Below are 24,480 nucleotides of genomic sequence, written 5' to 3'. Positions count from 1 at the left end.
AGTCCAATTCCTAATGGTACAAGTGTCCACATCACAAAAACTACCTCCTCAAGTGGCAACCCCAGTAGAGGCAACCAAGACTGAATAAGTTATGGATAATGAACATCCTACCTAAACCTTAAGGATGGTCTCTCCAGAGCAGGGTTGAGGCATATTAGCTAAGTAACATGGAGGAAACTTGCCTTGCCACTGCACATATCATACCTATTCTGTGCAGACCAATTCTGTACAGGATTTTAGTCTTTGGTATGGTCAATTGACACCTTTCTCTGTTGTTTAAAAACTAGAAAAAGAACCTCTGTCACTGCTCATTGAATTTTACCTGTAACTTACGAGTTCATTTTCTTCTCCCATATTATTTATACTCTACCGTGCAGTATTTGAGGCAGAGCTACAGTCACACCTTCATCTAGAGATAGTTACACATTGTGTAACTGACTGTATATATTGGTATTCTTTCACTTACTTATAAAAGGAGTCCCTCTTTAAAAATAAAAATTAAATATACATGTTTTCATTGTTATTGTTATTCTGTCTTTATTCACAAATATTTTTAAGGTTACCTGGTCTTAATTCAAAATTATACCTATTCCACTTCTCTTCAGTTATGATAAGGAACGTGAGGAGGAGGAGGAAGGGGGTGGGGGGGAAGAGGACTGGGCTTTGAGAAACAACCACTTCTTTTTAGCTGTGAATGAGGATGGAAGGAGGGGCAACCAGGCCACAGGGAGCCACCACCATCTGGGGAGAGGAGGCGACATAATGCTTCCTCCCACCTAGTTTTACTAGGAGAAGAAAAGACATGAGTGTGAGGGATAGAAGGAGTTTTAAGTCCAGTAAAAAGCATTACCGTTCACCTGTTGAACCACATTTTTAAAAGTGGCCTCTGCATCTGTATGTCCATCTTATCCAATCAACATTTTAAGTACTATCAGTTATTTTGCTTTGTATAAAATGAGCCCAATTAACAAGTCTCAGGAAGAATGAATAAACTCAGTCTTACCATTCTGAACATTTTAATCTTTTTTCCTCAAAAAGCCAAGAGACATCCCCATAAATAAAGTAAATCCTCCACCCCAAACACATATGCACACTATAAACACCAAACACTCCCCCTAAGCAAATCTGGGGGGTGGGAGGAGGAGGGTTGAAGCTTTCATATCCCCAACCTCAGATCTGAGGAGGCAAATGACATTTGTGGACACATCAGAGACCTGTAGGAAAACACCACCCATGCTGGGTTTGAGTGTGAGAATACATGTTTCAGGTGCCCTAAGGTTTGCATAACCAAAACAGGGCCTCCTATGTCAAGGTAACAATTTAGATATCAGACTGAAGCTCCTTTGAAAGAAGGGGAGAGAAACGATGAACTTGAAAGAAAAAATAACCAAACTAAATCTCTACCATGATGTCATCAACAAAATCAATGTTCTAAAATTCTGGAGAAACAAACAATTTCCTTCCATCATTCAGACACTTTCCTAAAGCCTGTAGCAACACAGCATTCTCTCATCCCTACACATGAGCCATGTAAACAAAGACAAGACCACCTTTCACTCCACATCATTCTGGCACTTGAAACAACAGAGAAAATACAGATACAGGTTGCAGTGCATATGCATTGCAGAGACAGGGTAGCACATTGCATAATTAAATAAATACCACAAAATGCTTACTGAACACTCAAGAAGTTACCATAATACAGCAACGGACCAATAAAAGCTAAATTCAGTGCTACTCAACATTACAAAGAAAGTGACCAATCTACCCAGCCCGAGGATACATCCTGGGTATCAGTTGCATTCCACTGGCAAGTAGTAATGTAATCTAGAATTCAGTTTGATTACGTCCAGTGTCCTTCACATTCCCAAAACTCTTTAGAGAACAACAGTTAGCTGTTTTATAGCACTTTTAATCTGAAGATCTCAGAGCACTTTGCAAAAGAGGTAACTTGGTAAGTATCCTTATCTCCTGAGGAAACTCAGGCAGAGAGATGAAATGATTTCCCTGAGGTCAGTGGCAGAGCTGTGAACACAACCCAAATGTCCCAAGCCTAGTCGACTGCTCTGATCATTAGACTACACTGCCTAGAACAGGCCAGCATTTGGTGAAGAACTAAAGGTCCGCAGGGGAGCATAGATCAAGTCTATAGACTTGAGTCCTGAAAATGCAGGCAATTGAATCGGTTTAGCTGTAAACTGTGCAAATTCATCTGCAAGCCATAATGTTTGTGTCTTGAAAACTACAAAGTTGCAATGGGGGAGGTTTAGATTGGATATTAGGAAAAACTTTTTCACTAAGAGGGTGGTGAAACACTGGAATGCGTTACCTAGGGAGGTGGTAGAATCTCCTTCCTTAGAGGTTTTTAAGGTCAGGCTTGACAAAGCCCTGGCTGGGATGATTTAACTGGGACTTGGTCCTGCTTTGAGCAGGGGGTTGGACTAGATGACCTTCTGGGGTCCCTTCCAACCCTGATATTCTATGATTCTATGATTCTATGAAAGGACCAAATCCTGTCCCCATTGACGTTAATGGCAAACTTGACTTCACTAGGCACAGGCCCATACTTCTCACTGTAGTCAAGTCAGAAGATGCAAATATTTCACTTGAGCTATAAAACGCAAGTGCACAGTGAGCACTGGAATATATTTCCTGCATATTATTTGTTAGGCATAACACATACCTAATTCCCTGCATGCCATCAAGAAAATCTCTCATAGCCTATCCTCTCATCTGCTGTCACGTGAAACAAACCCTAGTTCTGCTTTAACACTATATATGGGATTAGGTTTCAGAGTAGCAGCCGTGTTAGTCTGTATTTGCAAAAAGAAAAGGAGTACTTGTGGCACCTTAGAGACTAACAAATTTATTAGAGCATAAGCTTTCGTGAGCTACTGCTCACTTGCATCCGATAAAGTGAGCTATAGCTCACGAAAGCTTATGCTCTAATAAATTTGTTAGTCTCTAAGGTGCCACAAGTACTCCTTTTCTTTATATGGGATTAGTATCTCCCTTTATCTGATACTTTATGGAGAAATATGGGAGCCATTCTCACAGCTTGTCAATGTAGACCCAGTGGCTTTAGTATCTTGAGCTACTGTTTCACTATTTGCTATTTCCCCCTTTCATTTCCTGTCTGCAAATCTAACACTGAGTATCTCTAAAAATCAAAAACAGAACAAGAGCTAAGGATTAATCAGAGCCTTCAACAGCTTCACTGTAGCTGTGACTGAAGCAAGAGAAAACCTCTTTGCCCTAAGCACTAGAAATCATTGTACATCTAAATAATTGCTTGTCTAATTTTGCAATATTTTTCTCTGACATTTAAGACACCGCTGGGAATAATAAAATTGAAAGACAACAGTTCAGATCTGCCAATAAAAATAGACAGACTCTCAAACCTACAGAGCCATCCAGAGACCAGTGGCATATTTATAAAATCCCTTAATGAGAAGGGGCTTCACTGTTGCCTGCCAGTTTGAGTGCACAAGAGTCAGGCCCATCAGAATGCAGGATTTCCTGATACTAATTTATTTCAATTGTTTAAGCCCTTTTTATTTTGTTTAATAGGTACCCAATTTAAATGGAAAAGGAATAGACTCTCCTTGTTAATTTCTGGTTTGACTGAAGGTGTTTATGTATGGCTGGTTTAGCCTCTTCCAACAGCTTCCTTGTCCTTCTTTACATTTCTTGTCTAAGTGTACACTAACTTTTCTCTCTCAAATTCATCATGAGCCAAGACCAAATTAAAAATGTCAGTGCCCTTGTTCAACTATTATCTTTTTAAAAATAGCTTTAAGTGAATGTTAATGTCCAGATGATGTGAGGGATAGTGCCAAGAAAGAGTCTTCCACTAATATCTGTCAATGTTGATAGCATAATCACCTTCCGAAGTCATGCCTCCCTATTATCTGGGTGTCATCCTTAACTCCACCCTCTCTACCTGTATACATTCAGGCTATGTCCAAATTATTATTCTTCCTTCCTACCATTTTCAAGATCCAATCTTTTTTCTCTGTCCATACTGATTAAAAACTTTTTGTCCAGATGCTTATCGTTGCCCATCTTGATTACTGCAACCTATTCGTCTCTGGCCTTCCTGACACCAATCTCTGATCAATTTTGAACTACCTTTCTGACCTGCTGGTCTGAACATGTCATCCTACAGCTGGCTAAAAGAACTGAAAAACAATTCTAAAGTTGTTTCTGTCTCAAACGGTATGACTTTCCCTCGCCATTTTTTTAAAAAAAATTTTAAATATTTTTTTTAAAATGTTGGTTTCTTGCTTCCTCCCAGTTTTTCCTCTCTGATACTGATTGCAATATAATGAGTGATGTCCAGGTTTTTTTCTCCCTTGCTTTTTATTTTTTCCTTTTGGTACTTTGTAACTTTTCAAAACTTCTACTTTTGAAGAACTATGGTTGGCAGAGTTAGAATCTCATTTTTCCTTTTGCCAATTCACAACTTTTCAGGAAGTAATGAAAAGTGATAGAGTGGTAAAAGTAAAAATGCAAAAAGAAAAAAAGTGAAAAAATAATCCCCATAATTCATTATATTGTATGCAATGGCAAAACCCCAAACCCTGAAAATTCAAATTTTTAAAATTTGAAATGTAGATGAAAAACTGTAAAATGTAGAAAAACCAGAAGCATTTTACCAAAATGTTTTATTCTTAACAAGGCTATAATTCTGCTGGGGAAAAAAGTTTCAAAAACAAAATTTCAAGCAGTTCTGTGCCACTTCTGAGTTCCTCCAATGGCCTCCCTCTTCCCACTGCATCTTATGCAAACCTCTAGTCCCTACCTTTATGGCTCTCCACATTTTCCCCTGCACCATCTTCTCTATAATGATGCCAGTCTCCATTGCCTGTTTATCCACTTCTCCCACAAGCACCTTCACATTTCTTCCATACTGCCCCAATGCATGTTATGCCCTCCCCAAATTAATCTGTAAAGCCATTACCTGCCCTCCTTTAAATATCTCAGTATTCTCTTCTACCATGATGCCTGCAGTAAATAAGCAACTGATAATGGCTAGGTAAGTGTTCAGTTAGGATTATTGACATCATTAATGTCTTGTTTATATCCTAAAAAAAAATTCATTAAAGAATAAAAAAAAGTTACTTACCTGTAGTTTTTTTTGAGATGTGTTGTGCATATATAAAAATTCCACTCACGATGTGCAGGCACCCCGTGCACTCAATATCAGAGTTTTTTGGCCAGCAGTGTCCATTGGGACTGTGCACATGCCTTGAATGTCCTTGTAACCTGCACTGAGGGTATATAAGGCAGAGAGCCCAACTGCCAGCCACTGAGTTCCTTCCCCACCACAGAATCCCAATGTCACAGGACTCCATAGCAAAGGGGAAGGAGAGTGTGTCACGGAATATATAATATGGATAGTCCATCTCAAAGAACTCCAATTACTGATTTTCTTTCTTTGAGTGCTTGCCCATATTTATATATTCCACTCATAGTGACTCACAAGCAGTGATTCAGTGTAAGCTGATGTGAACTCAGAATCTAAACGAATAAAGACCACAGCACAACTTTGCCAAAAGATGCTTCCAAATTTGGTATTTCTACGATGGAATAGTGACTTGTGAAAGTATGACTTGATCCCCAGGTGTCTGCCGTATAGATGTCCATAACAGAGATATTTTGTAAAGATACTGCGGAGGCTGCCTGAGCTCTAAAGGAATGAGCACTCATTGGTGTTAGGAGTGTTAGTGATGATAATGTAGTATTCAGGCCTGTATATTTGCCTGAGAAAGAATTTTGGGTCTTGTTTGTCCATTTGACTTTTGATATTTTTATATTCTTATTAACATGTGTGAACAAAGACACTGTGTGTTACATCTTCCCACAAGCAGATGGGGTGAAAAGAGATGAGAGATAGAGCTAAAGTGTTGCTTGGTAGAGTGGGAGTTTAATATATGAGCATACACTTGAAGGATAGTCCTGCCTCAACTCCTCTCCTTAGATAAGGTCAAGCAACCAGTTGGGAGGGGCGAGGAGGATGGGGGTCGGGAGAGAGAAGGTATAAGAAACACTTAAAGCCAAAGAAATGCCTATCCCTAAGCAAAGCACAACCTCACTCCTTACTCCTCCGATGGGACGCAAAACTATGGTTGTGCTTGCTTGATTAACCCCAATAAACATCACATTGCCTACACTTTGGACTTCTGGTATTCTGCTTTCTGTCTGCATACAAGAACCAGAAGGGGGTGAAGGCAAAGCCCTTAACAATTGGCAGCTGTCAAAAACTAGAGATCCTGGTACTGGATAAATATAGAAAATTCTGTCCCTGCAAAGGAACATGGTATTTAAAAACCAAAACCCTAACGTAGCAGGAGTTTGCCTCAAAATCTTTGCAGGTCCACAATAGCATCATTAATAGGGAGAGCTATTTTCCTAGATGTACCTGAATGAAGTATGTCAATCAGTTTATGAGAACATTCCTGAACCTCCTCAACAGGGGTTTGAGGACACTCAAACTCTCTCTTAAGTAAGTTTTGAAAATTTTTAAAATCAACCAGTTGCAATGGGGCAGCAGAAACTACAATTTGTCAGACAACAAGAATGATACGGGTGTAGGTCCCATCAGATCACCAGCTTGAGGTGGAACTTCTTCAGACATATCCTCGGTTTGAGGAGGACCTTGAAAAGGCAATGTCAAGGAGCAGGCTGAGAAGCAGAAGCAGGAGGAGGATTTTTTTCCCTGAGAGGTGGCACAGAGGTATGATGTTCTGGCCTGTATGAACCCCATAGATTTCAGAAGGGCCATGCAGGCATATTGCAAAGGGAAGGCCCAACAGCAAAGGGAAGGCCCAAGAGCAAAGAGGAAATCATGCGGCAAGACAGTGATAGTCACTGTAGAATCTCACATGAGAAGAGTCTCTTGAACATCTACAAGATTTGTAAGAGGCAAAAGGAGATGCCATTGAGGAATATGTAGATGACTCCTGCATCCCATCTTGTGATCCTAAGGAAGATATAATGAAGGACCCTGCATCCAATGGTGGGGTGGAAGAAGCTGGACTAGTCGTCTGTACCAGTAGACCCTGTGGAGTTGGACTTTGAAACACTCCCAGTGCCACAGATAAAGGTACTAGTATTGAAGAGGTGTTATAGAGAGAAGTCTCCTTCAACACCTGCAAGCCTCCCTGTACCACATACTTTGTCAGTACTAAATGGTGCAGTGGGTCAACAGGGGAGCGAGCATAGGAAACAGTCGCGTCAACTGTGCTGATGTACTGAGCGTAGCACAGCAGTCATTGCTAGGACTGAAGGAATTGTAACAGAGGTCATTTGTGCCGAGGAAGCAGTATTAGGCAAAATGGCAGGAGCCACCAAAGAGGCATCCAATTTTATATACCACTGTGGTACTGAAACATCAACAGTATGATCTTTTTGAGTTCCACAGCAGCCATACTAGACTGTCAAGTCTCTTTACACTAAGAACAGTGAAGGGAACCAGACCACCTGTTAAAGGAGACTTTCACTGGTGATCTGCCTCTAACTCTTCCAGAGCAGTGCTCCTTCTTTTTGTCAGTTCTTTCTGATACAGAAAGTGCAGCCTTACATGACAGCTCTGGAGCTGGCAGACACTGAACTAACAGGTGTACTCCTGGAAACAAGAAGATCTTCCCCAGTGGGGTCAGAGATACCAGGGTTTGAGGCTGGAATCATGGATCAATCAAGCAAAGACATTTTCAGATGAGGTTCTTTGATGTTTAATGTTCTCTCTGAGAAAGACTTGCAGACTGTTCATTGACTGGGGATGTGGGACCTTCCTTGGCACTCAAAAAAAGGCGTCATGTATGGTCCTCATTTATGGGTAATGCACTCTCACAATAGAGGCAATACCTAAATCTGGAGGATTTAGGGTTTGACATATCTAAGCTGCAGTAACAGGAGAATTATGATGTATACCCAGTAAAAAGTTGAAAAAAAGAAAAGAAAATCTTGTCTTGCAGTCATGGGTGGTGAGCAGAAATGGAGTAACATTTGGGCTGCTCTACCCTGTATCTCTTTGGTGCAGGGCATGAAAACATTCAGGGCAAATGCATGACCACACTGGACACTACTGGGCAAAAGACTCAGATTCTCAATCACACAGGGCGCATGCAGACCATGAGTGGAATATATATGGACAGGCACTCAAAGAACTGCTAATTGTGCACATAACTACACTCCATAATAGAGTTATGTGAATAACTGATTTTTTGCATTAGTTGGCAGTTCCAAAAAATAACAATAATAAAATAAATTCTTTTTATGTTGACCTAAAACAGAATATTTTTGGAATTTTCAGCAAATTGAAGCTTGTGAAAAAAATAGTTTTGGATCAAACAAAACATTTTATTCAACCCCAAACTAAACTTTTTAATTTGTGGCTACTTTTTTTAAAAAAAATAAAAGCAAATGTCATTTATCCAGTAGTTAGAGCACTCACCTGGAATATGAACACCCACATTTGAAACTCCACTCTGGAGCAGGAACTGAAACCCAGGTCTCCACCCTCTCAACTGCATGCCCTAACCACCAGGCTATCAGGTATTCTGTGATAGGTCTCTCAATCTCTCCTGTTGAAGCTGTTCCACTTCGTATAAATAATTAAATATTCATTGACCCAGGCACAAAATAAAAATGACTCTCTAGCCTGGTGGTTAGGACACTCAACTGGAAGGTGTGGGACACCAGGGTTCCAGTCTCTGCTCCTTAGTGAGGATTCAAACTTAGATCTTCTATATTTCTCAGGTGAGTGCCCTAATCACTGGGCTACTTGTTATAAAATGGGTGGTGACATCACCACTTCCTCTTCCTTCTCAGTTTTATGAATGGCGCCTAAAAGTTGGAGTTAGGAACCTAAGCCCACTTGTGCTTCAAGCCCAAAATATCAACAAGTTTCATGTAGAAATGAACTGTTTTGACATTTCTTTCTTTGATTGAAAATTTGTTGAAATTGACACAAATTCACAAAAACAACAAGGAGTAGGTGGCACCTTAAATACTAACAGATTTATTTGGGCATAAGCTTTCATGGATAAAAATCCCACTTTTTCAGATGCATAAAATGTCTTGATTGTCCCACATCAGCATTTTTCAGTGAAAAAATTTAAGCCACACCTTTCACTAAGTTCTACTCCATAACCACATGCTCCTGTTTTTTTCTTTCCCTTCAGCCAACTTTTTGCAACCCTCTCCTCTCTTTGTTTCAAGTTTGAGGCACATTGAATAGGCAGTGCAGGGGAAACTTACACTATTGCTGCTCATTCTGAGCCTGTTCTAGGAATAAAGAAAAGAATCTGCTAACTTCATCAATATACAACTCATTATAATGAAACATGAAAAATGAAAAGAAATGGAAAACGGAAAAGAACCACATCAGACAATAACACAGAGCATTCTTATACAATAATTTCCCTCTGGGCTTTCTTTCCCAGAAAGGTTTTAAGATATAGTTTAATGTGTTGATTGCATTTCAATATTTTTCTCCAAAAGATCCTTTATGGTAAAACCCTTGTTATTATCCAAGTACAGTTTTAACCAGGAACAGTTACTGAGCTTCCTCATGAGAATACGTCATTGGATAAGTGTGTTTTCTCTTGATAGAATCACCAATTCTTTTATTTTTGTCTTCTAATTTTAGAGTAAGTCTACAGAGTTTAGTAAAGCAGAAAAAATATGCCCCCATCAGCTACATTTTAAATATGACCATCAAATTATTACAGGTTTCAGAGTAGCAGCCGTGTTAGTCTGTATTCGCAAAAAGAAAAGGAGTACTTGTGGCACCTTAGAGACTAACAAATTTATTAGAGCATAAGCTTTCGTGAGCTACAGCTCACTTCATCGGAATGCATCCGATGAAGTGAGCTGTAGCTCACGAAAGCTTATGCTCTAATAAATTTGTTAGTCTCTAAGGTGCCATAAGTACTCCTTTTCTTTTCATCAAATTATTAAATCAGTTTAGAGTTTTCTACATAACATGCCATCAGTAATGAGAAAACAATCATGATGCTGGCCTAGAACCTTGGTGCAGCTCCATAGTGGGTGCAAAAGTAGACTTTGCATTTCCCAGATCCTGGGCTGACTGCTTGCTGAGCTGGTTCCCTACTGTAACTTACAGTAACCTGAAGGCAGCTCTGAGTTATGCCAGCTGCCAGCAATTTCAATGAACAATATAGCAGCCAGGGATCAGTGGGTTGTAGGGAAGCCCCAGAGCCCTGTGCTCTGGACACTCCTTCCTTGTGGGCAGCAGAGGCAAAGGGTGGTGTAGCGGCTGCTATGCAGGTTGTATGCCACAAGAGTTTCCCCCTACACCAAACTGATCCTCTTGTGTCTGGTTATGCAGAGGTTTAGGGACAGAACCTCTCCTCATTGTGGCAGAAAGAAGCTGCTTTGTACCTCAGGATCTGAGCTAGCATGAATAAATTTCATGAAGGAACCACAGAAATAAATTTCTGAAAACAACGTCCAGAGCATGAGTTGTGAAACAGATACTGTTTATCATTCATGCCTACAAAGTAAGTTTTAAAACAGATGTTAACATTCTGAAAATAGTGGTATTGTCTGTATCTTTGTTCTCAGTAATGTTTTCAATTGTTAATGGCTTTTGGCTGCATGCCACTCAGCATCCCTAGTTTTAACCCCCTCAGGGTGAGTGAAGGGAAGCCACCCCATCACACAGTAATATACATAATATAATTGCTGACTATTCATTATACATAATAGGGATGGATATATGAAAACAATACAGGTAACATTCATAGGTTTTCAGGAAGTTTGAACATCAAGTAAATTCTCATCTCAATACTAACACAATCCTTTGATTTACTGTTAATTAAATACAAAGATAGTAATCTCAGGAAACAGATAGGTGAAGACAATAACATTAGCATTTCACTAGCTTTCATGCATTTAGAGCAAATGTAATTACTGGGCATATGCCATGTACACATAATGGGATAACATCCCCTTTTGTTCTACTCTAACAAGTGAATTGGTACACTTAGCACTTCCTTGAGGTTGTGACCTGAGCTGGCTGGTTGTCAGTGCCACAGCACCTGAAATATCTTGTCTAAAAGATGACAATTGGGGCATCTGCTGAAGTTAGGCTGCAGCTCAGAAAGCTGTAGGGATGGCTTATGTGTTGCACCACATAGGTAAAAGCTGTCGTGTGACCCAGGAGACCGAGACAACAGCATGCTGTGGTGAGAGGATGTGTTTTCAACCACAATACTGTTTCAAACCTGGATTGCAGTAGAAAGGCCTTGTCCTTTGTGGAATCTAAGATTGCTCTAACAGGCTCTATTTTCTGTACTGCTTTCAGAATTAATTTGTTCCAATTTACAAGGAGTCCCAATGTGTCGAATGTAGACAGCACAGTTGAGATGCTGGATAAATAACACAATATAATCACGCCACCAGGAGCCTGCGATGGGGTGAACTAGGCCCAGAGGCCCCCTGTTGGAGGCCTCAGAGTCCTGACACACTCATCCCAGGTAAGGAGTGGTGGAGACGTCCTCCAAGCAGGGTAGAGTGGCTGCTCGGGGAAACAGCCAATCAGGGCCCAGGAGAGCCCTATAAAAAGGAGCTACAGAACCAGAGAAAGGGCAGTTGCTGCTTGGAGCTGGATAAGAAAGAACTGCATGCCTGGCTGGCTGAAGGAACTGCAGCTCAATGGACAGCTAAGCAGGAGCAGGGACTGGGGGAGCAAGAGGCTCCTGGCTGGCTGCTAGGACTGAGCCAAAGACAGTTCGCTAGCAGGGACTGGAGAAGCAATGAAAGGGCTCCTGGCAGGCTGAGGACCCTGAGTAGGGACTGAGCCTGGGGAGTGCCGCAGGAAGATAGTGTCTCCAGAGAGGAACCCCTGGGGATATGACTCCATACCAGGGCTGGACTGCTTTAAAGACCGCGGACGCACACAACCAGAGGGGGCACTCATGAGAGGTGGGTGCCAATCCCATTACAGAGCCTGAGAAATCACAAATTCTGCATGAAAAAATAAAATTCTGTGGGGAACATAAATTCTGTGTAAATTCTGCATTGTGCAGTGGTGCAGAATTCTAGTAGGAGTAAAATGGCATTGTTAATCAGCAGGGCCACTCTGGCAGGGGCCACTGATACCACAATGTCCACCAGCTTGTGAGAGCTTTCAAACACCTCCTCTGTCTGACTGTCAAGAACAGAGGCCACCCTTCTCAATAGATCTTGATGAGCTCTATGGTCCTCTGGTGGTGGTGAATCTCTTGCCACCTGATATGGTCAGATGCAACAGGATTCTGAGGTTGTGGCTGCTTTATGTCTTGTGCTGGAGAACCAGCTCGAGTGACTTCTGGATGCTCAGTACCACCCTTGGTACTGGAGAATGATGTCCACAGTGCTGATGCCCCTGGCATGCCATTGAGGACAGTAAATGAGACAGCAGAGGAGAGATCCTTGTGGGAGCAAAGACACCCCACAGTATCCAAAATGGCCAGTAATATGGGCCTGGAACCCATCCTTGACCGAGCCATTGCCCCTGAGCAGGAGGCCAGTGCTGTGACTGCTGCATGACCCATGGTCTCTGATGGAGTGTATGTTCCCAATCTTGGACACGACAAAGACAAACACACCTCTGAGTCTGAAGAAGAAGAGTCTGATACCTTTGACAACAGAGGGGAAGAACCATTTTGGACTTGAGATAGGTAGCCAGAACCTGAAAACAGCAGTAGGGGGGATATCATTGGAGACTTCCTCTTGACTGCACCAGCTTTTGTGGAAGTTTGGGAGGTAACAGTATTGTTGGTTCCTGACATGGTGAGGTAGGAGCTGCAGGAATCAGTACCAACTGTAAGCCTTCCTGAACTGCCAGGGATACTGGCACTGAGAGGCTAAGCGGGTTCCTTGCAGCTGCATACTCCTCCAGGGTGACTGAGTGTGGCAACAACTGATGACTCTGATGCAATGATCTTTTGGGGGATGGTCTCGACAGACCTGGCACAGGTTCCAGAGGCAGCGATCTCTTCTTCTTAACTGATAAGTGCTCTAGGGAGAGCCTCTCTCTCTCAAATGTCTCATAGAGTCTCTTCCTCTACCTGGCTTCAGTACCAACAAACTCAACTGAATACTAAACCCCGGGAGGGTCTATGCCTTTCCTTCAGCACTAGCGAAAGGGATCGAGGAGCTGCAGATATCTCCAATGGGGCGCCGCCATACATAGGGTGCTTTCCCCATGTGATGACTCCGATAATAGCAAAGTGCTACCTCCATAAGTAAACACCTGAGCCTTGCTGTTCTTTCTTTCTTTGAGCTGGGCTTAAATCCTTCGCAAATGTGACATCTGACACTGATGTGGGATTCTCCCAAATATTTAAAGAAAGCCAGGTGTGGGTCACCGACCGGCATAGGCTTTCTGCAAGCCTTAAACTCCCAGTGAGTGAGGCATTGTTCTAGTACCGATCCCAGTACCAAAAGATAAAATTTAATCAAAAAAGACCTAAAACTAAAACAAGTACTAAAAACAAGCTAAACTAACTTCAACTAACTAATTTCTAACAGTAAGAGGGTATATATACCAAGGAGTGAGGGAAGCTCTTGCCACAACAAATTTGACTCCATTCCGACAACCTCACGGGAGGTCAGAAAGAACTGAAGGAGGTCGGTGTGTGTGTGTGCTCCACTCTCTTATACTTACACGCTACAGTGCATGATGGCAGGGGGCACTCAAGCTACCCTAACAGGTACTGTTGAGGAAAAAAGGTCTTCGACAATCATGCACAGTGCACACACACGTACAGTGGAATTGACATGTGCAAGCACTCGAACTACACCTCATTATTGCTTTCCTACCAGTATATCTCTTCCTTCGCCCACCCTTGCCTCTCCCCTAACCTCCAACCCATAGGCAGACAGGATGCATGAAAAATATCAAAAACAGATTAATGTCACATCTCAAGAGCTGGAAGTCAGGGCCTGATCCAAATTCCACTAAAGTCACTTTCCATTGACTTAATTGGGCTTTAAATCAATCCCTCAGAGCACAAGGATAAGGAGTTACAGCACCAGATAGGTTTCAGAGTGGTAGCCGTGTTAGTCTGTATCAGCAAAAACAACGAGGAGGCCTTGTGGCACCTTAGATACTAACAAATTTATTTGGGCATATGCTTTTGTGGGCTAGAACCCACTTCATCAGATGCATTTGAAGCCAACTGCATAAGGTGTGAAGTTGCATCCATAAAAATAAGAAATTGTGACATGCTGCTCTAGTTCTGTAATAATTATATTTAAACTTCTTAACCCCAAAATTCTTTCCTATCCCTCAACACAAACCAAAGGACTCTATCTCATATTATCAAACACACATTTAGCCCCAGTGATCCAGGCCCTAGTGGCTGTCAGGTTGAATAATTACAACTCACTATACCTAGATATAAGCATTCTGACTTTACCAAGGCTTTGCTTAGAAATTGAGTGCACAGCTAGTTTTTCTTTCTATACCCATAGACATCATCCCAATTCAGCAATATAGCTGTACCCTGAACACTGGAAGGCTAGGGGAATTGTTAATGGACACTTATCTCTGTAGTTGTCAGTTTAAATATGTAGGAATTATGATACCTTCGGGCACATATCAAGGGCCATGACGGAAAGGGGCCATGACCGGGACACTATGCAGTGCAGGGTTAAACTGAAGGAACTGCGGAATGCCTACTGCAAAGTCTGCGAGGCAAATGGCTGCTCTGGTGCTGCCCCCATGACCTGTCGTTTCTACAAAGAGCTGGGATGTGATACTTGGGGGCAACGCCACCTCCACTCCAACAATCACCATGGACACTTCCGAGCCCAGCACAGCAAGGGGGGAGGAGGAGGAGGAGGAGGAGGTAAACGCGAGCCAGGTGCTGAGGAAGGGGGAGACACCCTGGAATCCCTAGATGCATGCAGCCAGGAGCTCCTCTTGAGCCAGGAGGAAGGCAGCCAGTCACAACGTCCGGTGCTTGGGGAAGGACAAACACCAGAGGAGGTTCCCGGTAGGCGGCTTTTTTTTTCAGGAAGAAAGTTCTTTGGTGCGGGCTCTTTGGGTGAGAAGGGTTTGGGATACATGCATGCCCAGATGTGGAATAGCGCATTGATGTGCTCTCTCACATCATGGTAATCGGCATCGGTGATCTCTTCAAAAGTCTCAGACAGAACGTGGGCAATGCGCCTGCTCAGGTTTATTGGGAGAGCCAGTGTGGTTCTTGTCCCAGTCAGACTAACATGTCCATGTCTCTGTGCCATGAGGGGCAGGGGGACCATTGCTGCACGCAGTCAAGCTGCGTACGGGCCAGGGCGGAAGCCGCTTTGTAGTAGAAGACCCTACCTTGCTTCCCCAGTCACCCTCAGCAGCGAGATATCTTCCAGGACGATCTGTGGAGAATGTTGTGACAGTGTTCAGTGTAGATTTCCCCTGGAGCTGTTGGCTCTCCCCAAGGCAAAGAAATCCAGAAGACAGTACACCCATGAAACAATCAGTCCCCCTGGACCCTGTGCTTACTCACCATTTCTGGGGCTCCCATGGCTTATGTGCACTCGCTTTGGGACAGGCAAAGTATGGTTTTGAATGGACTGTGATTGCCCTCCTTAAGTGTGGGGGAATCATTGCTCTGTCTGGTGTGTACAATGCTTCCTCTGTTAAGTGTTGCATTTTGCCTGTATAGGTGCAACCTTGAGATCTCAGACGCCAGTGTTATCACTGGCCGACAGACTGAGAGCATTCAGGAAGAGGTCCCGTAAAAGCAAAGAAGACATGCCGCAGGAAGTGATGCGGCAGTCTGTAGAAGAGAATCGAAAGGCACAGAAGTGGAGGGAGAGTGAAAGAAGGATCTGCCAGAAGAATGAGGATCGCCAGTAGCAAAACGCGGTGCTCCAGCAGCAAAGCACGTATCGCCTGATTAGCATAATGGAGCGCCAAGTGGACTCTATCCAGGCTTACCCCTAGCTTCACCATCCACCCACGAAAACTACGACCCTTATCCACTGCACTCAACCCACATCAACATGCCTTATAGACATCCTGAAGTGCAGCACTAAGTGCACAGCACTCCAGACAGCACTCCAGAGTATGAAATCAGGACATTCTCAAGTCTGTGAGTGAACTGGTCCCCACCCCCCTCCTTGCCATTGTGGTATTGCTGTATTACTTTGTTTTTATTTCAATAAATGAATTTTCTTTTCAATAAATGGAGTTTTTCACTTTGAAAACATACTTTATTAGTGCATAAAGAAAAATATACCTTAGCCCAGGAAAGCAACAAGCAATATAATTCAGTGTACCAAACACAGCCACTGCACTTAACTCCCGTGCAGAGCAACAGACATTACTGGTGGCTTTCAGCCTCAAATTGCTCCCTTAAGGCATCCCTAATCCATGCAGCCTCACGCTGGGCCCCTCTAATAGCCCTGCTCTCTGGCTGTGCAAATTCAGCCTCCAGGCGTTGAACCTCTGAGGCCCATGCCTGAGTGAAGCTTTCACCCTTCCCTTCACAAATATTATGGAGAGTACAGCATGTGGATATAACCGCAGAGATGCTGGTTTCGGCCAAGTCCAGCTTCCCATAAAGAGAGTGCCATTTCATCAAAATAATTCAGCATTAAAACAAATGTAATGATTGAAAACTTTCATACGTAATGTATATGCTAAATCTTGGAAAGATGAAAGCATTCCATCTCACAGCCTGGAAGGTTTCAATCAAGATAATTGCCTCAGGATTTATTTAAACACGTAATTTCTTGGAATTTCTGTGGACAGTGACACATAGGCTGGGAATGCCCTGGTATTATTCAGTAATAGTCCCAACAGTGCCATAGTACAATGACAGTCACTGTGACTCTTCCACTTACACTGTCCTCATCCACTTAGAATATTAGGGTTGGAAGAGACCTCAGGAGGTCATCTAGTCCAATCCCCTGCTCAAAGCAGGACCAACACCAACTAAGTCATCCCAGCCAAGGCTTTGTCAAGCTGAGCCTTAAAAACTTCTAAGGATGGAAATTCCAGCACCTCCCTAGTTAACCCATTCCAGTGCTTCACCACCCTCCTAGTAAAATCATGTTTCCTAATATCCAACCTAGACCTCCCCCACTGAAACCTGAGACCATTGCTTTTTGTTCTGTCATCTGCCACTACTGAGAACAGCCTACCTCCATCCTCTTTGGAACCCCCCTTCAGGTAGTTGAAGGTTGCTATCAAATCCCCCCTCACTCTTCTCTTCTGCAGACTAAATAATCCCAGTTCCCTCAGCCTCTCCTCGTAAATCATGTGCCACAGCCCCCTAATCATTTTCGTTGCTCTCTCCTGGACTCTCTCTAACTTGTCCACATCCCTTCTGTAGTGGAGGGAACAAAACTGGAAACAATACTCCAGGTGTGGCCTCACCAGTGCCAAATAGAGGGAAATAATCACTTCCCTTGATCTGCTGGCAATGCTCCTACTAAAACAGCCCAATATGCTGCTGGCCTTCTTGCAACAAAGGCACACTGTTGACTCATCCACTTCTCGTCCACTGTAATCCCCAGGTCCTTTTCTGCAGAACTGCTGCTTAGTCAGTTGGTTCCCAGCCTGAACTGATACAGCCTCTGATTGCCAGATGCTGGGACTGGATGGCAGGGGAGGGTTCATGTGATAACTGTCGTGTTCTGTTCGTTCCCTCTGAACCATCTGGCACTGGCCACTTTTGGAAGAAAAGATATTGGGCTAGATGTACCATTGGTTTGACCCAGTATGGCCATTGTTATGTTCTTATATGCCATTTGTGCTAACCAAATACCTATGCTGTCATGAAAATTTCCTGTCTCAGAGAGGATACATGTACAAGTATAGATAAAATAAGACCCATCATAAATCTTTAATTAAAACTTGAACTTTTCTGGAAATTCAGAAATTCTGGTTAGCTATTGAGGAAAAAAATGCAGCTCTTTTGTGCTTCTTGGTTTAGGCTAAAATGTGGCCTGTAAATGGCAAGACAGCATGAAGCATTCCATTCTCATAGAATTTGAGATTTGGTTAAAAGAAGGAAGTACCAGAAAATATCAGATGCATCCTTAAGCATCTCTCTGGTTAACTAACAGCTCACAGTGGAGAATCTTTCTATTCATGAGATTTCCAGCCAGATTTCTCAGTTAAACTTCTGTTCATGGTAACTTTGGTACGTTTTGCTGAGGTGAACAGAACCTCCGGAATCTTTTGAGGTTTACCCATTGCTAATGACTGGCAAGGGATTACCTACATGATGGCATCAGAAGATGGGGAAGAAGTGTACATGGATATTAAGTAGCAGTATCTGTTGTGGGGGCTGAGCAGGAAAATATGAAAAGGGAAAAAAACTTCAGAATTACTGTTTCATCCCATGATTTCATCCATGTCTCATTTACACAGCAGATGACTCTTCTCTACTGCTTTCAACATCCTACTCCAATCACCTTCCCTCCAGGTAAGTAATTTGCTTCAGTGATTATAAAGCAAGTTAGGCTGCTAACATTATGCTTATGAAAATATATGCCCTGCCAGCAGAACAGCTTCATTATCTTAGATGCTGATCAAAATATTAAATTGGTTTGTTTTAGTTACATAATGTTGTCATATGTGTCTGAGCCAGAAAGCTAATAAAATTCCACATTGGAATTACCTGGCTTGATCTTATTTTTAAGCTTTCAAAAGTTTCTCTCAAATCAAGGCACGCCGCAAAATCTTTAAAAAAAACAGAACCAAAACCTGTTGTTGTTGGCTAGAACCAACATTCCTTCTCCACCCCTCAAAAATAATTAAACTAAAAACTATGCTAGTACTGTAACTTGTGTGTGGAAGCATCAAGTGCTCAGTACAGTTTATTTTTCTGAAAGGAAAGAGAGGGTGTGATTCTGGGTAATTGTTTTAGAGTTAATCAGATATGAAAGGTCTCTTTTCCTAACTGGTTTGCTTAAGTTTCTCTTTAGACTCATACAAAACTGTCAGAAAAAAATAAATCATGAGTACTCAACAATGTTGTTATAGTCTGTCTTACTAAAATGTTCATTTTTTTATCCATTTCGAAAAAATTCCTAAGGGCATGGCTACACTTGCAGATGTAGAGCGCTTTAAGTTAAACCAGCCTTCGGAGAGCGTAGTAGGGAAAGTGCTGCAGTCTGTCCACACTGACAGCTTCAAGCGCAATGGCATGGCCACATTTGCAGCACTTGCAGCAGCATTGGGAGTGGTGCATTGTGGGTAGCTATCCCAGCATTCAAGTGACTGCAATGTGCTTTTCAAATTGGGTGGGGTGGGGTGGAGTGTGACAAGGAGTGTGTTGTGTGTCTGTGGGGAGAGAGAGAGAGTGGGTTTTTGGGGGGCTAAGAGCATGTCAGCATGCTGTCTTGTAAGTTCAGACAGCAGCAGACCCCCCGCCCCTGGCCTCTCTCTCACACACGCAGCATTCCACACTAATGGCTTGCTTTGTCTTGGAGCAGACAAGAAGCCGACTTTCAGAAATGGAGCTCTCAAAGGGCATATCCGCATTCCTGCAGCGATTCAAAAACAATGACAAGAGTGGTCACTTGACTTAAGGGGATTATGGGATGTTTCCGGAGGCTAATCAGAGCACACTAATGCAACACCTCGTTCACACTGGCACTGCGGCGCTCCAGCGGGGGCGCAGCAAACATTATTCCACTCGCTGAGGTGGAGTACCATCAGCGCTGTAACAGCGGAGTTAGCGCGCTCTACATGCCTTGCCAGTGTGGACGGGTAGTGAGCTAGTGCGCCTAGGGCTCCTTTATTGCGCTGTAATTTTCAAATGTAGCCAAGCCCTAAGTGCCATGCATCTCAGCACGGCTATTGCCTCCTCTGCCAAGACCCAGACCAGAAGCTGCACACTCAAAGAATCAGAGCCAGTGTAGGAATTCAAAAGGATTTCTAGTTTCACCCTCATATCTAACTCTAAATCCACAGCAGTGACACCTACTCTGCAGGCGAGGGGACTTAGGTGACCTCTGCTGGTGTTACAATACCACAGAATCACAGAAGTGTAGGACTAGAAGGGACCCCAATGGGTCATCTAGTCCAGCCCAGTCTCCTGCACTCCAGGCAGGACTACATAATAACTAGACCAGTGATTCTCAAACTTTTTGTATTGGCAACCCCTTTCAGACAGACTTAGCATCGCTTTGCCACCCTTACTTCTGCACTGCTGCTGGCGGCAATGCTGCTTTCAGAGCTGAGTGGCTCTAAAAGCAGTGCCGCTGCCAGCAACAGCACATAAGTAAGGGTGGCAATGGGGCACTAAGTCTGTGTGAAAAGTGATATTTGTATGTTTGTTAATATCACTCTTCACAGCCTCCCAGCTCTGAAGGCAGCACCACCGCCAGCAGCAGAGCAGGAGTAAGAGTGGCAATGGGGTGCTAGTAAGTCTGCTGTGAAAAGTGATATTAACAAATATACAAATATCACTTTTCACAGCAAGCTTATGAGCACCCCATTGCCACCTTTACGTCCACACTGCTGCTGGCGGCAGGTGCTACCTTCAGAGCTGGGTGGTCAGAGAATGGCAGCTCCTGGGCGGGTGCCCAGCTCTGAAGGCAATGCCACTGCCAGTAGCAGTGGAGAACTACAGAAGTAAGGGTGGCAATGCCATACTTGCCACTCTTACTTCAGCATAATATTTGACCTTTGCGCTTCGAGGGCTGGCTACAGGGGAGCTAAGGCAAATTTTGGGGTGGCTATATCCCCCAAAAGTCCCGCTCCCCCAGTGCCACCCCTGCCTGTGTTTCTGAAGGTTAAATTATAAATTACTATTTTTTTTGCTGATCTCAGTCTTCTGATTGGTTTGCAGTTTAATCCAGCTCTTCAACTGCTGAACAATCAAGCCCTCTATTGTTGTCTCAGCCCCACCTTTTTAGTCTCAAGACAATAAACCTGAACACGCAATACTACAATTCCCAGAGTCCAATTTCATTAAAGTGGTGATAATCCAAATATATATTTTGTTGAAAATCTTTTATGTACTTGAAAACTGTTATGTCCCCACTCAGTCTTCTCTTTTCCAGATTAAACAAACCCAATATTTTGATTCTTTCCTCATAGGTCATGTTTTCTAAACCTTTAATCATTTTTGTTGCTCTTCTCTGGACTTTCTCCAATTTGTCTGTATCTTGGACAAACTGCATAACCTGTAACTATCTAGTCTGCTCCGAGTGACTGACTCAGTGTATGTGGGTAAAAGGGCAATGCATTCCATGTCTACCCATTACAACAATGCTCTCAGGCTGGCTTCAAGAACAGAACCTTAGGGCTTGCTGGGATCTCCCAATGGTTAGCTCACATTATAGGACCAATAGGGGTTAATCCATTTTGCCATCATGTAGGTATCAGAATATGTTCTCCATAGACTTGCTTGTACAGTGCATTAGCTACCAGTGCATAGTCCCTTCAAGATTTGCATTAACTATATTTTGCCATCAAAATATGATGATGTTTGGAAGAAGGAAGCACTCTGAAGACCTAAGTGTGACACTCCATACCCCAAAGTAGCACCCTGTAACCCACATATTCATCATTCATATATCATTGTGATATTTCCTACAGGGCATGCTATGTAAGATATCAGATGAAAGATCATGATCTGCTGAAACCCTTTGTTCTGTGAAAATACATACATCATAGTGCAGCGGTTCTCAAACTTTAGCAACCCAATGAACCCCATTTTGATTTACATTTTTTGTGGATTCCCAAACCCCCCACACAGCCCCAGATCCTGCCCCACTCCACCCCTTCCCCCAAGGCCACACCCCACCCCACCTCTTTCCGCCCCCTCTCTACCCCTGACCCTCCTCTTTCCCGCCTCTTTCTCCCCGAGCGTTCCCCATCCTCACTCCTCCCCCTCTCTCCCAGTGCCTCCTGCCTGTCCTCAGAGTGTCAAACTGGTCAACTGCTTAGGTATCTTTCCTGGACTTCTTTGATGCGGAACACCCAGGGAGCCACAGTTACAAAAAGTGCTTTTTTCCATCTATAACTAGCCAAAAAACTGCACCCAATCATATTAAACAGAGATTTAGCCACAGTGATGTGTCAGACTGAACAATTACATCTTGCTCCATCTAAATATTAGCACTCTAGTATTAAGAAAATATACAGTTAATCTACAGTGTAGCACCCTGTTTCCTCAGCAACACCAGCCACTAAAAAGAGTACATCACCACACTGCTCACATCACTACACTGGCTTCCAACAGAATACTGGATCAAATTCAGGGTCTCCTTGTTAGCTGTCAAGGTCCTCTGTGATACTGGCCCAAGATTACCTCAGAGTGCATTTCCCTTGCATCATGGGTATGTCTACACTATGAAATTAGGTCGAATTTATAGAAGTCGATTTTTTAGGAAGCGATTTTATACAGTCCACTAAGTGCATTAAGTTGGCGGAGTGTGTCCACAGTACCGTGGCTAGTGTCGACTTTCGGAGCGTTGCCCTATGGGTAGCTATCCCACAGTTCCTGCAGTCTCCATCACCCATTGGAATTCTGGGTTAAGCTCCCAATGCCTGATGGGGCAAAAACACTGTCACAGAATTTTGGATCTGGGTACATGTTGTCAGTCGCCCCTCCCTCCGTGAAAGCAATGGCAGACAATCGTTTTGTGTCTTTTTTTTTTGTGCAATCGCCATACTACTTTCAGCAGACAGCGCAGTAGGACTGCTAACCGTCGTCATCGAACCACCGCTTCCACTGCAACTCTGCTCTCCTGCTCTCCTGAATCCACCATGCAGGTTGTCAGCCACTGCTTCCGCTGCAACTCTGCTTTCTCGCTCTCCTGCAGATGCCATACCATGGCAAGTGTGCAGCCCGCTCAGCTCAGCTCACCGACACTGCCGCTGTTGTGTCCTGCTGCTGCTGGCAGCAGACAGTGCAGTAGGCCTGCTAGCCATCGTCATCCACTGCTTCCACTGCAACTCTGCCATACCACGGCAAGCATGGAGCCCGCTCAGATCACCATGGCAGTTATGAGCATTGTAAACACCTCACGCATTATCCTGCAGTATGTTCAGAACCAGAGCCTGCAAAACCAGGCAAGGAGGCGACAGCAGCGCAGTGACGAGGCTGATGAGGACATGGACACAGGCTTCTCTCAAAGTATGGGCCCCGGCAATTTGGACATCCTGGTGGCAGTGGGGCAGGCTCATGCTGTGGAACACTGATTCTGGGCCCGGGAAACAAGCACAGACTGGTGGGACCGCATAGTGTTGCAGGTCTGGGATGATTCTCAGTGGCTGAGAAACTTTCGCATGCGTAAGGGCACTTTCATGGAACTTTGTGACTTGCTTTCCCCTGCCCTGAAGCACAAGAATACCAAGATGAGAGCAGTCCTCACAGTTCACAAGCAAGTGGCAATAGCCCTCTGGAAGCTTGCAATGCCAGACAGCTACCGGTCAGTCGGGAATCAATTTGGAGTGGGCAAATCTACTGTGGGGGCTGTTGTGATCCACGTAGCCAATGCAATCACTGAGCTGCTGCTATCAAGGGTAGTGACTCTGATAAATGTGTAGGTCATAGTGGATGGCTTTGCTGCAATGGGATTCCCTAACTATGGTGAGGCGACAGACCGAATGCATATCCCTATCTTGGGACCGGACCACCTTGGCAGCCAGTACATAAACGGAAATGGGTACTTTTCAATGGTGCTGCAAGCACTGGTGGATCACAAGGGACATTTCACCAACATCAACATGGGATGGCCGGGAAAGATACATGACGCTCACATCTTCAGGAACTCTGGTCTGTTTGAACAGCTTCAGGAAGGGACTTACTTTCCAGATCAGAAAATAACCGTTGGGGATGTTGAAATGCCTGTAATTATCCTTAGGATGGGGGACGAGGGGAGGAGGGAAGGACAAGGCCACACTGCACTTCAAAACTTATTGAATGCCAGCTTTCTGTTGCTTGGGCAGTCCTCTGGGGTGGAGTGGTTGGGTGCCCGGAGGCGCCGCCCTCACCTCTCCGCACATTCTTGGGCGTCTGGGTGAGAAGGCTATGGAACTTGGGGAGGAGGGCGGGCGGTTACACAGCGCCTGCAGCGGAGGTCTGTGCTCGTGCTGCCTTTCCTGCAGCTCAACATTGTGCCGGAGCATATCAGTTTGATTCTCCAGTAGCCTCAGCATTGCCTCCTGCCTTCTCTCATCACGCTGCCACCACTTATCATCTTGCTCCCGCCGCCTCTGCTTTCCTGGGCTCTGCAATTGTCTGCCTCCATGCATTCTGCTGAGCTCTTTCAGTGAGGGAGGACTGCGTGAGCTCAGAGAATATTTCATCATGAGTGCGTTTTTTTCGCCTTCTTATCTGCACTAGCCTCTGGAATGGAGATGATAGGGGGAGCATTGAAACATTTGCAGCTGTGGGAGGAAAAAAAGGGAAAGTAGTATTTAAAAAGACACATTTTAAAGAACAGTGAATAGACTCTTTCACGGTGAATGGTTTCAAACCGCAGCACCCT

At 43.8% G+C, this 24,480-nt stretch overlaps 1 protein-coding gene across 1 annotated transcript in view; it reads right to left on the bottom strand.

Moving 5' to 3' along the window:
* TSHR (thyroid stimulating hormone receptor) overlaps positions 1-24,480 on the bottom strand; it is a 129,630-nt gene that overhangs the window by 30,482 nt on the left and 74,668 nt on the right. The gene's annotated exons all lie outside the window — the stretch shown is intronic.

The sequence above is a fragment of the Dermochelys coriacea genome, chromosome 6 (genome assembly GCF_009764565.3).
Source record: "Dermochelys coriacea isolate rDerCor1 chromosome 6, rDerCor1.pri.v4, whole genome shotgun sequence".
Lineage (NCBI taxonomy): Eukaryota > Metazoa > Chordata > Testudines > Dermochelyidae > Dermochelys > Dermochelys coriacea.
This window is presented reverse-complemented; position numbering and strand designations above follow the sequence as displayed.